The sequence below is a fragment of the Geotrypetes seraphini genome, chromosome 15 (assembly GCF_902459505.1).
Source record: "Geotrypetes seraphini chromosome 15, aGeoSer1.1, whole genome shotgun sequence".
Lineage (NCBI taxonomy): Eukaryota > Metazoa > Chordata > Amphibia > Gymnophiona > Dermophiidae > Geotrypetes > Geotrypetes seraphini.
The window spans coordinates 15,579,786-15,596,830 of NC_047098.1; the positions used below are offsets into that span (position 1 = coordinate 15,579,786).

A 17,045-nucleotide genomic window follows, 5' to 3' on the forward strand; every position below is an offset into this window, starting at 1 on the left:
ATAGGTTGAGCTACACATTATGGTGGGAATCCCTATGTTATACTTATAAATTGGAACATTGCATGGCCATACAACAGGGATGTTTTAAGAATTTTATGGATGTTTGGGACCCATTGGCTAAATATTGTACAGAGGAATAATTAATTTAATTTTATATTCAAGTAAACATACACATCCTAGGGGGATAAGGGAAGGGAATAGAATTAGAATTGATTCAAGGATTTTATGAATAATTTCATGAAGGTTTTATTATATTTGTTTATTAGCTGGGAGGGTGGGGGAAATTTCATTATGCAGTAGTATTTGTAAGTTTTGTTGCGCTTATTATGTAATGTGCAAATATGTGAATCGTTTATTGCGCATTTGTAGTTTGAAAAATCAATAAAAATGAAGAAAAAAAAAAGAGTTTAATTACTGCTCTTTTCAATTTTAACACAAAATTCAATCACACACCTCTGGCGTACTCTCCCAAATATGTCTTCCTCATCTGCCATGACAAAATGTACAACGTTCTTCATCTTGCTGTGACCCAATAACGAAGACTACGGTAGTCCAACTACAGGTTCAGAAAAGTTGATGTATGAGCTTCACAAAGAACTAATACAGCGTAGCCACATCTACTTCTTCGAATGAAAAACAGAGGCAGTCTTATTACTTTGCCTTCCGGGCCGCCAAACTAAACCCATGGCTAGCCCAAATGGTCCTCAAGGCCCCCAACTATCTTGACTTTAGAAAATTACTCAAAACCCACCTATTCCAAGACCAGGACCCTTAATACCCCTTCATTAACCTCCACCTCTCCCCTAATGAACCCCCCCCTGACTCCCCCCTCTCCCCCTTACTTCTCTTCGCTGTTCGCAACTCTGATCAATCTTGTACGGAACCACTTGTAACTCTGTTTAATTAATGTGAACCACTTAGAACTCATCTGGGTATGGCGGTATACAAAAATAAAGTTATTATTATTATTATTACTTTTCAATCAGTTCTCATATAAGAGGGAGTGCTGAAAAGTTTTCAGCCTAATCAAGAAGAGAATGATGTGGATATGGTTCAATCAATGATCTCAAACAATGTCAAAACAGAGAATTTTGTTTCTGCAAATTGGCACTTAACAAAATAAGTTACAGTGGCAAAATAAAGCTCAGAATTTAGGAAGTTGGTTGGTTGGGCTGAGAGCTTTTAAGTGCTCCCTCATATTATGTACTAGCTAAGAAAGTGGTGGTGGGTTGGGGGGGTCCCAAAGTTGGTCCCAAATGAAGAGTCAAAGTTAGAAAATAGTCTAGACTTGGCTGGCCTGTTATACCAACATGTAATTAAACCCTGGAATTCGTTGCTGGGGAATGTGGTGAAATAAGTTAGCTTAGCAGGGTTTTAGAAAGGTTGGATAATTTCCTAAAACATAAGCCCATAGGCCATTATTGAGATGGCTTGGAGAAATCCACTGCTTATTTCTGGGATAAGCAGAATAAAATCCTTTTTTACTACATGGGATCTTGCTAAGTACATGTAACCTGGGTTGGCCATTGCTGGAAACAAGATACTGGGTTTGAGGGACCTTCGGTCAGTCCCAGCTCGGCAATTTTTATGTAAAAATCAGAGAAGAACTTTCTAGAGCTACTCTGCCATCATTTGCATCTCAGCAGGACTCGAGTACTGTGATCCATCTGGTATTTTTATTAAAACAATGCTCCAGCATCTATCAAAATGTGTGGCCTCCTTAGGATAAGCAGAATAAAATCTATTTTGCCAAAGAATGTGGTGAAAGCAGTTAGCTTAGCAGGGTTATAAAAGGTTTTGGATAATTTCCTAAAAGAAAAGTCCATAAGCCATTATTATGTTGGAATTCAGGAAATCCACTGCTTATTCCTAGGATAAGCAGCATAAAATCTGTTTTAGTCCTTGGGATCTTGCCAGGTACCGGTGACCTGGGTTGGCCACTGCTGCAAACAGGATAATGGGCTTGATGGCCCTTCAGTCTGCTTAGTATGGCAACTCTTAGCTTCTTATGTTTTCTTTTTCTTTTGTTGTTAGAATCCACTAGCAAATTCACAATAATCTGCCACCTTTTCCCAAGAAATATTTGCATTAATCTACATGGTAAAAAGTTCTTCGCGGAAAGGCCAACATGGCAATTCCCCACTAAAATATTCACCCAGCTAAAAACTGCAGTGGTTTGCCCATCATTCCACCTGTGTTTCTGAGCCCCCTGCAATCCCTCCTCCCCCCCACCCTAACTCTCTAAGGGAGTTCCTTTCCTAGTTATCTGTATCCAGGGCAGGATTAACCAATAGGCCAAGTAAGCACGTGCCTAGAGCCCGAAAAGGTCAGGGGAGCCCGATGAAGGAGGGCATCAACATTGTTTTTTTCCAAACGGCGATGGGCCCCTCCAGCATCGATCGGCAATGCGGGCCCCCCCCCCCCCAGCGACAGAAAGTATGACAAGCAAGCAACGTGGGTAAGAAAGGCAACGGGAAGTGTAATTGTGCAAGCGCTGCTGCTTGCCCAAAGCTTCCCTCAGACGCAGCTTCTTGTTTCCGCCTGGGCGCGTGGTGGGGTGGGGCGGGGCAGGGGGGCCCAGTGGTCTTGTGTGCCTAGGGGCCCTCGAGGAATTAATCCTGCCCTGTCTGTATCTTATTGTAAACCACTTAGAGCTGTAATATGCTTTAGCGGTATATCAAATGTTAATAAAATAAAGCATAAAAGGAAATTAGAGTTTGAATGCTCTTTGCTCCGTGTACATCTGTTCTTGGCTTTTCAAGTGCACAACAAATCAAGCCACCCTAGTTTCTGGATTTGAATTTATTTATGTTTCATGCATCCACATGCATCACATATTGCGACTCAGATGTGTTACAAACTATAAATAGTAACAATAAAACCCCATCTCCCCATAAGAACATAAGAATTGCCATACTGGGACAGACAAAAGGTCCATCAAGCCCAGTATCCTACTTCCAACAGTGGCCAACCCAGGTCCCAAGTATCTAGCTAGATCCCAAGTAGTAAAACAGATTTTATGCTGTTTATCCTAAGAATAAGCAGTGGATTTCTCCAAGCTATCTCAATAAAGGCCTACGGACTTCTCTTTTAGAAAATTATCCAAACCTTTTTTAAACCGTGCTAAGCTAACTGATTTCACCACATTCTCCAGCAATGAATTCCAGAGTTTAATTACACGTGGTGTGCAGAAATATCTTCTCTGGTTTGTTTTAAATTTACTACTTAGTAGCTTCATCACATGTCCCCTAGTCTTAGTATTTTTGGAAAGAGTAAACAAGCGATTCACATCTACCCTTTGCACTCCACTCATTATTTTATAGGCCTCTATCATATCACCCCTGAGCCATCTCTTCTCCAAGCCGACGAGCCCTAGCCACTTCAGCCTTTCTTCATAGGGAAGTCGTCCCATCCTCCACCTCCCTCCTTTCACTTTCATATATCCAGCCCTGCTTCTCCCCTAGCTTCCCCCCCCCCCCCTAGTCCTAACACTAGTAAGAAATCTCCTCAGCCCACAACTTGGGCACAAATCTCAATGCCATGCAACTACCCCCCCTAAAAAAAAACTCTCAAAACTGGATGCGCTCTTAGATGCTGTAATTTTGAGAAGGGACATGGCAAACCTTTGATTAGGATTCTAAAAAAAAGCCCAAAAAAATGGAGACTAGGCAGGAAACACCTTTCCCTAACTCTCTATTGCACTTTCATAAAGTGTAGAACTATTGATTTTCATCAAGACAAATATATGATTTTGAAGTTATACTATACCTTGAAACAAATTTCCTACATAGGAGAAAGAATATATATTTTTCCAGATGTTTCCAGATGGACTCAAATTAGAAGAAAATAATTTCTCACATATCAAACTAAGGTTCCTTCACTGGGAGCCTTTTTTCCAATTAAGGTTCCCCTGTAAATGTTTTATTTTATATCGGCAAAACAAATATATTTTCTGTGACCCAAAGCAGTTACGTTTCTTTTTGGAAGGAAAGGGGATTTATTTTGCAACGCAGGGAAATTCATGTTTGAAAATAATGCTGTTGTAAACTGCTCTATTCTTCTCTAAGGGCTCCTTTTTCTAAGCTGCAGTAGCGTTCTTAGCGCGCGCTGCCCCCGTGCTACGCGGAAAAACTAACGCCAGCTCAATGGAGGCATTAGCGTCTAGCACGCACGCTAAAACTGCTAGCCCTGACTGATTGTAATTATCTCCTTTCCTGGAGGAGGTGGGTTTTTTTTCTGTTCCTATTATCTTGCCTCCTTCTCCATTTGAGGGTTATATATTAAGTTAGATCACGTTTCCTGTTATTTTAAGTTTAAAATCCAATGACTATTAATTGGTATTTGTTACTAATTACTTTGTCAAAGTTTAATGCTTTGTATATAAATGAAATTAAGGGGGTTTTTTTGTGTTTTTTTTAAGTGTAGAACTATTCTAATACCGAAGAAAACAGCCATAATTCAGATATGAGAGTCAGCTGTGCCATCCCAGCAAATGTGCTTCCATTTCTATTAACTGCAGTCCATTCATTTTCCAGCAGACTGCTTTCCCTCTGGAATGTCTCTCTGCTAGCACACAGAACAAGCACCCATTCACTGCACGACCGGGAAAGGGAGAAATCCGGCACCGAAAGTGAGAGCGTTTCAAGGAGAAAGGGGAAAATCCCCCGCCACACCCCCAACACCACTTTCAAAAAAATGTGTCATACCTGTAGGCCAAATGCGTTACAAGTCCCGAGGATCTCCTGCAGACAGGAGCGGCCAGCTCTTGCAGAGTGACATTGTTGGCTGCTTCACTGGTAGCCTGCAGCGTCCCTGTCTCCTAGGTGATGACATTGGATCTGTGAAAGTATGGCAGAGGTTCCTTCTCCTCCTTTTCTTGGAACACGGGGAGGCTGAGGAGGTGGGAAGGGTAGGACAGGTTGCACACAGGATTAGATGTGGTGGTTCCAGACCCTGACTCTTCCCCAGACGCAGTTGAAAGAGAGCTGGCCTCAAAGTTCAGCTGAATCTAGAGTGTTTCACTGTACTTTGAGAACAATAGCTACTGACAAGAAGTGTATACAGAAGTCTGGGCCTAGACTAATGTGAAAAGCTCTCATTTCAGAGGACTACAGTAGTAAGGGTGGAGCCTAACTGGAAAAGTGCAGGTAGGTAAACTTCAGTTCCTGGTCGATTTTTATATAAAATACGAGGGTCATTTCATAAATAATGCACACTATTTTTTTAAATTTACATGTTTTTGTGGGGGGGTTTTCAAGTATTTCTTTACAATCCTTCAAAATATTCAGCCTGCTTTGCAATGACCATTTTAGTTCAATTGCCGAATGGCTCGGGTACTGGCGGAAGAAAGCTCTTCCAGAGATGCAAAAAGGTCGAAGTCTGGTGGACTCATGTCTGGACTGTAGGGAGCATAAGGTAACACCTCCCAACTGTATTTGCGTAGTTTTTCAATGACGACTGGAGAGCTCCATCTTCCCCACGACCAAAAACATTTTGATGAGCTCAATCAAAAGTCAAACAAATGATGATTTTTGCTTATGATCATGAAGGCATCATCATCACAGACAAAGTTCCACGTGGAAGAAGTGTCACAGCAGTGTCTTATCGTGATTTTTTGCAAAAATGCGCAAAAAAATGCTCAAAACTCGACCTCAGTTGCTCTTGGCTGGGCCACTCATTCTTCACGACAACGCTCGCCCGCACATAGGGAATGTCATTGAAAAACTACACGAGTACGGCTGGGGGGCGTGTTACCTCATGCTCCCTACAGTCCAGACATGAGACCACCAGACTTTGACCTTTTTCCAAAGTTGAAACGACTTATGCATGGACATCGTTTTGCATCTCTGGAAGAGCTTTCTTCCACCGGTACCCGAGCCATTCGACAACTGAACTCAAAAGGAGGACATGTCCGGGAAAAATCCATACATCTGGTAACCTTACCTGAACTTAAGTATGTATTATCCAAGCCTACACTTCTCATCCTGTGGGATATTCTAACAGTGGTATCTGAGTAACTCTTTCTTAACCAAACACACATTAAAATCCATGCATCTCTAAGAGTTTTCTGGTAGAAAACCGAGTCCATGTCCGCATCCTCATAAATGCTGCACACTGGTTAATGTGTGAAATAAGTTAACTTAGAGTTTCAGAACATTAATCCTTAGGATTTTGGAATCTTGCTAGGTGGTGATACCTTTCAAAGGAATACCAAAAAGGTGTTGCAATCCAAGTCTAATATATTCCTAGTAGCTTAATAAGGTTTAATTAATTAATCAGCTCAACAATAAGACACAGACAGCAGTCCAGCAGCAAGAGGGAGGCTATCCAGTCTTATGCACTGAGTGTCACATGTATGATACCCAACCCGTATTTAGAAACATTTATTTAAATACCAAAAGTGCTAAGTGCAAAGATAAAATTGACATGATCAGATAAGTTTCTATTCATATTGATTTGTGACTTTAGTGGAGAAGACTTTTTTCATTAAGATAAGTGGATGTAAGTGATTTTTGCAATTTTTCACTTGTTATTTTTGATATCTCAATGTTATCTTTGCACTCAACACTTTTGATATTTAAATAAATGTTTCTAAATACAGGTTGGTATCAAGTTATTTTTGTGGGTAGATCCTGCTGTGTGCTTTAGGGTACACTTGTATGTGGACATACCCTGGTGAACCCCTTAACTATTAATAAATAAACAGTGTGAAAAGATTCAGTTTCAACCTGAGCTGGTATTGTGACATCATAATGCCTCAATCCCTAAGAGCCAACCTCATCAGTGATGTCACAATAGCTTGATTGTCCTACACTTAGCTCACTTTTACTATACAGTATTTTGATTTCTAGAGTGGTGCAGTGGTTAAAGCTACAGCCTCAGCACCCTGAGGTTCTGGGTTCAAACCCACACTACTCATTATGACCCTGGGCAAGTCACTTAATCCCCCCATTGCCCCAGGTACATTAGATAGATTGTGACCTACTGGGACAGACAGGGAAATTGCTTGAGTACCTGAATAAATATATGAATGTAAACCATTCTGAGCTCCCTTGGGAGAACAGTATAGAAAATTAAATAAAACTTGTCCAGGAAAAACTGTTCAATTGGCAAGGCGTTCTGGCTACTAAAAAGCCAAGCTAAACGGTTCAAGATAAACAGATGTTTCTTTGAGCAACTGAGTTCTACAGATGCATGCTGGGTACTTTCTATCCTCATTTGGCCAAAACACCACAGCCGGCATTTTCTCTCTACACATATACGGTAAATCACTGTAGAGACAAGAGCAGTTTCTACACCTAATGTAACTGCAAAGCATGAGCAAATATTTATCTCATTTGCTGCATCTAGGGATAACAAAAAGAACTTATTTACTGTAGCCGCAACCCTGGATCTTATTACCCTCCCACATCAGATACTCAGCATAAACATTGTTAATGTTTATTTGTGCATTAAAGAACCATTGACAATACCAGGCCTTAACGTGGCCATTACATAAATGGGAGGGATAGGTCATATGTTCATTTATGAGTATTTCAATCCACTCCATACTGTAATGAAACCTACTCACCTAAGAAGAAAATGTCTCCTTTTGGTGGCTTGTATACACAGGGTGATCCAACAGCATATACCTATGATCAGCTAAATTGTAGCTGATCAAGAACACAGACAAGCCCTGTCTCTGATAATGCCAGTCTGGGTCACTAGGAAGTACCCAGCTAATCCCAATCTGTAAACCATTATACCATGGAAAACACCAAGAACTGATATAAAGAATTTTAAAAACTTATTGAAAACCATTATTATTCATTTTTTAAAATTTTTGTATTTATAGGGTATAATAGCTGCAGAAGACTCTGAAACCTGGTGTCATGATTTTAATACTAATAAGAAAATCCCAATAACTATACTGTACATAAATAAGAAACTCAACCAAAAATACGTGAACAGTATGGACCCCTATGATAAGACAACTGCAACACACACACCAAAAAAAAGTGGAGAAAAAGAGACCTCAGAATAGATACAGCCACATAATTCAGCACAACAAACTCTCAAAAACCTCCACAAAATGCAATGTTCATAATAATGTCCAAGCAAGAGCAAAAGTGGAAATGTCCAATCAGAATGGTGCACAAAAAGTGTCTTTCAACTCATCTGATAAATCCAAATGTCTTTATTCATCCAAAGTAACTCAATGACTCGACATGATCATGTTTCGGCCACCCGGCCTGCATCAGGAGTCTTAGGGTATTGGTTTGTAGCGTCACAAGATTCGGAGCAACGGTTTGATCGTTGTGTTTTAGAGCATATTTATCCAATTGATACCCAAAGACTCCTAAGACTCCTGATGCAGGCCGGGTGGCCGAAACATGATCATGTCGAGTCATTGAGTTACTTTGGATGAATGAGTTATTTTGGATGAATAAAGACATTTGGATTTATCAGATGAGTTGAAAGACACTTTTTGTGCACCATTCTGATTGGACATTTCCACTTTTGCTCTTGCTTGTTTGATTTTTGTGGATTTGTTTCCCCTGTTTTAGTGTGCATAATAATGTCCATTCATACGCGCAGTCAAAACTTCTTAAACACAGGCCTAAAGTAATTTACAAAGACTAAGATCAGTTCTCATAACAAAAGGGTAGAAGGGCAGTTACTTATCCATATACAAAAATTCCTTCAGCCAGACTGACCAGCAGCCCTGTTGTTTCAGGACCACTGGTAAAAGACTCCTTCAGAACTCCCAGGTGCAACCTCACCTGGAGTATTGCGTTCAATTCTGGTCTCCTTAGCTCAAGAAAGACATAGCGGCACTAAAAAAGTTTCAAAGAAGAGCAACCAAGATGATAAAGGAGATGGAACTAGTCTCATACAAGGAAAGACTAAAACGGTTAGGGCTCTTCAGCTTGGAAAAGAGACGGCTGAGGGGAGATATGATTGAAGTCTACAAAATTCTGAGTGGAGCAGAGCGGGTACAAGTGGATCGACTTTTCACTCCGTCAAAAATTACAAAGACTAGGGGACACTTGATGAAGGCACAGGGAAATACTTTTAAAACCAATAGGAGGAAATTATTTTTTTCACTCAAAGAATAGTTAAGCTCTGGAACACGTTGCCAGAGGTTGTGGTAAGAGCAGATAGCGTAGCTAGTTTTAAAAAAGGTTTGGACAATTTCCTGGAGGAAAAGTCCTTAGTATGTTATTGAGAAAGACATGGGGGAAGCCACTGCTTGCCCTTGATCAGTAGCATGGAATGTTGCTACTCTTTGGGTTTTGGCCCGTTACTAGTGACCTGGATTGGCCACCGTGAGAACGGGCTACTGGGCTTGATGGACCATTGGTCTGACCCAGTAAGGCTATTCTTATGTTCTTATATTTATTTCTTATATACCGCTTCGAACTTCACGGTATAGCGGTATATAAGAAATAAATTATTATTATTATAATGAAAAAACAAAGTAAACACTGCCCTTCTGCCCTTTTGTTATGGGAACTGATTGTTTGTGAATTACTTTAGCCCTGTGTTAAAGAAGTTTTGACTGCAGGTATGAATGGACATTATTATGAACATTGGATTTTTTTGAGAGATTGTTATGCTGAATTATGTGGGTGTATCTATTCCGAGGTCTCTTTTTCTCCACTTTTTTGTGTTGCAGTTGTCTTATCATAGGGGTCCATACTGTTTACGCTTTTGTTTTGGTTGTGATTTTACTATTGCCTTAAACAAGGTACTACATTACCTTGAGGAAGGTCTAGTTGTGGTAGGACTTCGATGTCTTCATCACTTGCTGTTCTTAAGAGGTGTTAGAACTGGTCTTAAGAAAGCAGTCTTCAATCATATCCATCCATGACTATCCTTGGGTAATACTGCATAAGAGAAAGAGGTGGCCCTAGTGATTAAGGTGGTAATTTAAAGAAGCTCTATTCAAAATTTAGATATGCATAGACCAACATTTAAACATTGATATTGCACACATGTTTAAATCCTGATTTTATCGAGTCAGGATATACACATCCAAATCGCAAATATGTATATATGGCAAGGGGGTGTGGTTTGGACAGGACGATGGCAGGGCTAAAATCTTCTCCTGCAAACCCCAATTTCAGCTCACCAGGTCGTGCAGGTGCAAGGCCGGAGGGTTAGGACATTGATGGGAAGATAGGACTTTGATGAGAAACCTAGGGGGCAAGGGGGCCCCTTCTGGTGATTAAGGCAGGTCATGACCTGTTGGGCCGCCGCGGGGGCGGACTGCTGGGCGGGATGGACCTCTGGTCTGACCCGGCAGAGGCACTGCTTATGTTCTTATGCTTATGTTCTTATGTTCTTATTGGTAAGAATTCTAGGAGCGTCGGAGTTCTTACCGCTGCCACAGCGCTACAAACAGCGCGGATTGTAAAGGAGGGGGGAACGTCAGTCCTGAATTGTTCAAAAATGAGAGATTAGGCTGTTATCTCACTTTCTTTTCTTTTTCTGAATCATGTTTGTTTAAATTTGAATCCAATTAGCCTCTTGTTTACCAATAGCTCCTTTTTAATTTGCAGTTTCCCACTACAGCTCAAAGAAACATTCTTGAGTTGCTACCTCCTATCTCATTATTACTAAATAATTAGTCACTAGGCCGTCCATGATGTGAAATTAAGAAGAGGAAAACAAGTCAGGACATGCTCAAATAAATAAAAAAAATGGATGGGGGTGACTTCTAATTATGAGAAGGTTTCATTGACAGTTCTGGGCTGTATAGGGAGACAGGACTGTGAAAAGAAAAAAAAAGAGATATTAACAGTTAATATAATGGTCTTGTGCAACCCACCTTAGAAGGTGTTTCTGTACAATCACGCTTGATTTGATTTTCTGTCTTTCCATATAAAAGCATAAGGAGATCATGTCTGCAAGAAATTCTGTTTATAATTATTACTCCAGCAGTTATTGCATACTGTAAATTTAATATTATACATATTATATACACATGCTATATAAATGCATACTGTATATTGCATACCATAAATTACATCCATGTAAAAAAGTGACCCTGCCCATACAGCAGTCTGAGACTATGTGGAAGATACTGGCCAAATGTGCATATTATTTGGACGCTGCAGAATGAAGACTTCCGGGGCAAACCGACGGCAGCAGGTTCACTCGTTGCCGCTGACAGCTACCCAAAGATTTAAAATGACAGCGGCCAGGGAGGAGGTAGGTGGGGGAGCTGGGAGTTAGACAGAGAGATCTAGGTCAGAGCTTTTGGACCTTCTCCCCAAAAAACAAAAAGCATTCTGCTGTCCATGCACTAACTGATTTAGCGCGTGCTAAATGCTAAGGTGTTATTTGGACACCCTTTATAGAATCCAAGGGAGTGTGCATCAGTGGCAGAAGCAAGATTTAAACCCAGGAGTGCTCATTCCACTCACTATTCCAACTAATAGGTTGTTGACTTCTACATGTCAAGCAACATTACTTAACAGTTTTTATTTTAACGTTATGTTGAGGATAATGAAGAGGCAAAGGGTCCAGTGTCAGTCTCTTAACCCACTTAGAAGCCTCTACCTAAACACATTTTGGGCTACTGTTCTTATTTGGATATACAGTGTTTCCACGCAAATTCGTGGTTCATGAATCGCGGACTCACTCATTTGGTGAGTCTCACATCAATAGACCGGTGAGTCTCACATTGATAGTGAGTAAACTTATGGAAACCCTAATCAAACGCCAATTGGATACGATACTGAACGAGGAGAATCTACGAGATCCCCATCAACATGGTTTTACGAAGGGAAGGTCCTGCCAATCAAATCTGATCAGCTTCTTTGACTGGGTAATAAGAAAGCTGGATATAGGGGAGTCCCTGGACGTCGTGTACTTGGACTTCAGCAAAGCGTTTGATAGCATCCTACACCGCAGGTTATTGAGCAAGATGGGTTCGATGGGACTGGATGAAACATTAACCGCATGGGTTAGGGACTGGCTTAGAGGTAGACTTCAGAGGGTAGTGGTAAACGGTACCCTCTCTGATACGACAGAGATGATCAGCGGAGTGCTGCAGGGCTCGGTCTTGGGCCCGATCCTATTTAACATCTTCGTAAGAGACTTGGCTGAGGGGCTTCGAGGTAAAATTACATTATTCGCCAATGACGCCAAACTATGCAACATAGTAGGCAACCGCACAACAGATGAAAGCACAGTGCCCGACAAAAGCTCAATGCCCGACAGTATGACGCAGGACCTACTCCTGCTGGAGCATTGGTCAAAGACTTGGCAACTAAGTTTCAATGCCAAAAAATGCAAGGTCATGCACTTTGGCGGCAAAAATCCATGCAGGACTTACACCCTAAATGGTGAGATCCTAGCAAGGACTGTAGCAGAACGTGACTTGGGGGTGATCATTAGCGAAGACATGAAGACTGCCAATCAAGTGGAGAAAGTTTCATCCAGGGCTAGACAAATCATGGACTGTATCTGTAGAAGTTTTGTCAGCCGTAAGCCCAAGGTCATAATGCCGTTGTACAGATCCATGGTGAGACCCCTTCTGGAATACTGTGTACAATTCTGGAGGCTGCATAATCAAAAAGATGTGTGGAGAGTTGAGTCGGTTCAACGAATGGCCACCAGGATGGTCTCAGGTCTCAAGGATCTTCCGTATGAGGAACGACTGGGTAAGTTGCAGCTGTACTCACTCGAGGAACGCAGAGAGAGGGGAGACATGATCGAGACGTTCAAATATGTCACAGGCCATATCGCGGTGGAAGAGGATCTCTTTTTCCTTAATGGACCCACGGCAACAAGAGGGCATCCATTGAAAATCAGGGGTGGGAAATTTCATGGCGACACCAGAAAATATTTCTTCACCGAAAGGGTGGTTGATCGCTGGAATAATCTTCCACAACATGTAATTGAGGCCAGCAGCGTGCCAGATTTTAAGAAAAGATGGGATTGGCATGTGGGATCTCTTCATGGAGGTAGTTAGGGAGTGGGCCATTAGTGTGGGCAGACTAGATGGGCCGTGGCCCTTTTCTGCCATCATGTTCTATGTTTCTATGCTCTGACTGCCTCTTCCTGTAGTAAAGTCGGGCTACACCAATCAGGAGCTGCGTATCAAAGCATCCTTGGTGAAGGCTCTCCAGATGTGGCCAGAGCTCAGGGCTTTCCAAAATTTGGACAAACTGCCAGGTTTGGGAAAGTTCATCTGGGTTTTCCCAGATGTCTGGTAACGCTAGAAATGGGCAAATTCAAATGTTTGGCATTCATTGCCAGAAAAATGTTAGCATAGCTGAGTTTTAGAAGGTTTAGATAAGTCCTGGAGATTGTGAGCCCACCAGCACAGAAAGAGAAAATGCTTGAGTACCTGATTTGAAACCCATTCTGAGCTCCTTTGGGAGGACAGGCTAAAACACTGAATAAATAAATAAATAAATCTCTACCTTTTTATTAAGGAAGATGTAGGACAAGCCACAGCATATCCTGGGGGTTGGTAGCTTGGGATGTCGATCATTTTCGGGGTCCTGCCATATGTGGGGAGTGTGTGGCACAATGGTTAGAGCTACAGCCTCAATACCCTGAGGTTGTGGGTTCAAATCCCACGCTGCTCCTTGTGACCCTGGGCAAAGTCACTTAATCCAAACGATAAAAAGCAAAGACTGTGGATGATGATGATTTATTTATTTCTTCTTCCAAAAAAATACAAATAAATTCAGATATAATAGTCCACATGTGTAGTCCTACCAGACCCTACACAGTCCGTGTTTCGGCAAACACACCTTCCTCAGGGGTCCAGTTGGATGCTATGGTCTCAAAAAAACAATTGTAGACTAAAAACAAAGTGTCTTTAAACGACTCTCCAAAAGACAGTGAGTACGAGCAGAGTGGCGCCAAAAAAAGGCTATCCCCCATTGCCCCAGGTACCTTAGGTAGAGTGTGAGCCCACCAGGACAGAGAGGGAAAAATGCTTGAGTACCTGAATATAAAACACTTAAGCCAGTGGTCCCCAGCCCTGTCCTGGAGGACCTCCAGACCAATCGGGTTTTCAGGATAGCCTAATGAATATGCATGGAGCGGATTTGCATGCCTGTCACTTCCATTATATGCAAATCTCTCTCATGCATATTCATTAGGTCTGGCCTGAAAACCCGATTGGCCTGGTGGTCCTCCAGGACAGGGCTGGGGACCACTGACTTAAGCTTTAAGTGGTACTGCTACAAATCCATCCTTGGTTCGGCCCCCCTATACTTGGTACCCCATTTTATCCTAGACCGCCCATCCAAACACACACGCAGAACCCATCTGTTTAGCTATCCAACTCTAAAGGCCTGCCGTTACAAAAGATATCTAAACAGAACTCTCGCCTTCCAAGCAGGTCAGCTCAATAACTGGTTTGCCTACATTATCTCATGCGCTTCATCCTACCTAAACTTCAGGAAACTACTAAAAACGAATCTATTCACCCGATTTACAACCTAAGACATTTATGCTATACCTATGGCCCCTTTATCTCACCATGTCCCGCCTACCCATTTATTCTGCTTCTTCTTCTCCTGATTGTACCCTCTCTGTTCTACCTATCTACCTATACTCTCTACCGTACCCCTTTGTTATACCTTCACTCTTGGATTGAACCTTTACGCAAACTGTCTTGACCTTCTTTGTTGCACCTATTTCTCTGACTGTACCATTATCGCTGATTGTCTAGCCCTTCTTCATTGTAAACCGCCTCGAACTACCATGGCTTTGGCGGTATATAAGAAATAAATTATTATTATTATTATAAATAAATATGTGACCTGGCTTGCCTAGTGTTAGAAACAGGATCCTGAAAGAATATCGGAGAGCACAGCTCATAAAAGGGGAAGATGAATTCCTTTCTTTTTGGCAATGCCCCGTGTTGAGTCAGGAATACTCGGGGTAGTGTTTGATACCTGAGGAATACTTCTATTAAATACAACAATGAGAATCTCTATAGCTCTATTGAAATTGCTGAGAATCCCCACAAGCAGCTACAGGTGGGATGTAGGCTGGCTCCAGTGGAGCTTGGTTGGGCACCCCTGAGTGTTCACAGCTCACTCACAGGCTGCCATCAAAAACCTATAATCTCTTACACTGCAAGCGCTGTGGGATCTGTCTTCCAGTATTTTGTGCCTCTTCCCCCCCCCCCTCTGCGTTTGTCGCTAAATTATAAATCTTGTTTATTTGAGGACTTATTACACACCATCTGCAAATGCATCTTTTTAATGATCTCTACTGAACCAGGGTAAGAACTGATATGTAGGTTGCAGACTGCCTTCCATTTATTCTCAATTCCTTACTTTTTAGCAGTCCAGAAAGACTGAAAGGCCGTGAATGGCGTCTCTCAAATGATTAAGCATTTTCAAAACAAGATAAGCACAATCAACTTGCTTGCCAAAAGCAATGCCCGTCTTAGAAGAAACAGTCGCCAGGATTCCTATGATCAGTGACATTTATACCATGACTAATCCGCAGTGTTTGCCTCAAAATTCATCCTGACAATATTAAAGGCTACGACCATAATTACAATCCATGTGAAAAGGACTCAACATACTACACCATGCATAAGGAGGTCCCCTAACTTTATTCCAACCTTATATTACTGGCATACAAAGTGTTAAAAGAGTTGCCGCCAGGACTTTGTATACAAAATACATTTTTGGGGCGAGAGGAGTTTTAGGAGACAAAATTTCACCCAAACGCCTGAAAGTGAAAACGAAACACCTGCTGTTACATATGCGTAGTCCCTGGGTACCTTCTCCTATGAGAATGCTACTAAGAAACACCAGGCGGGCAATTAAACTTACCAAGACTGGTAAGGGCAATAAAGAGTATTAAATCACCAGATGGAGCTTACCTGGGAACATGTTGTTCTCAGATAAAGTGGGTAAGATATGATTACAGAAGGGGAAGTTGCCAACTGCATTTACCAACAGCAGGTGTTAACAATGATGAGGTTATAATTCATGCAAACATGACCATTCTTTCCTAATGTAAGACTGTAAAATGTCTTAATGAGATAAGCATACATGTTTGTAATTAATACAATATTTATAACGCCAGCAGAGAATCTGAAGGACACTTACCAAAAGGCACTTAATGTGTCTTAATGCAGGACTTTCCCACATGCAAAAACCCTGATTCAATGCAGCTTTTAAAATATATATATATATATACAGTGTTCCCCTGTGAATTCACTTCTAGGGAGGGGGTGGGATGGGGGGGTTGGAGGGTTGGAGCTGTATCGTTATATTTGAGTTGTCTTTGGTTGTATTCTATGGTTGATTGTATTTGTAGGTTGGATTTCATTTTTTAAAAGAAAAATTGATTACAGTATACATAAAAAAATATATATACAGGGTTCACGGACTCACTAATTCACGGTATTCTCCGACCGCCTCTTTCTGTACTAAAGTCAGGCTGCTCCAGGGGTCTCAAAGTCCCTCCTTGAGGGCCGCAATCCAGTCGGGTTTTTAGAATTTCCCCCAATGAATATGCATGAGATCTATGTGCATGCACTGCTTTCATTGTATGCTAATAGATCTCATGCATATTCATTGGGGAAATCCTGAAAACCCGACTGGATTGCGGCCCTCAAGGAGGGACTTTGAGATCCCTAGGCTACACCAATCAGGAGCTGCATGCCAAAACAGCTCTGATTGGTGTAGCCTTACTTTAGTAACAGGAAGAGGCGGTCAGAGCATACCACGAGTGATTTTCTCCACTTGCCGGCACTCCAGTTGCCCTCTCCTGCCTTTTGACAGGCGAAAAATTGTATTTGCGGTTTTTTGAAATTCGCGGAGGTTCCTGGAATGAAACCCCTGCGAATATCAGGGGAGTACTGTATTTGATGTACTGATGGTCACCAGTGGCGTAGTAAAGGGGGGGAGGCGAGGATGGCAGTCCGCCTTGGGTGCCATGTTGGTGGGGGAGCTGGCACTCCTCCTCCACTCTGCCCCCACCTCTTCCTATTCCAACCCTCCACGCGTGCGCCTTCTTCCCTTCCCCCATATCTCCAGTTGAAATTGTTGCTCACGGCGGTCAACGTG

General features: G+C 41.9%; 1 protein-coding gene across 11 annotated transcripts in view; it reads right to left on the reverse strand.

Moving 5' to 3' along the window:
- Nucleotides 1–17,045, reverse strand: part of TP73 (tumor protein p73) — a 199,988-nt gene that overhangs the window by 167,525 nt on the left and 15,418 nt on the right. For 5 of the 11 annotated variants that reach the window (XM_033921753.1, XM_033921762.1, XM_033921764.1 and 2 more), the window contains exons 2-4: nucleotides 10,814–10,889; nucleotides 9,743–9,869; nucleotides 4,707–4,892 (exon numbers count right to left, since the gene is read on the reverse strand). The exons of 1 other annotated variant lie outside the window; for it this stretch is intronic. The gene's annotated coding sequence lies outside the window, so the exon portion shown is untranslated. The remainder of the gene's footprint in view (nucleotides 1–4,706; nucleotides 4,893–9,742; nucleotides 9,870–10,813; nucleotides 10,890–17,045) is intronic. 5 more of the 11 variants (XM_033921756.1, XM_033921755.1, XM_033921759.1 and 2 more) reach the window with 3 other exon arrangements.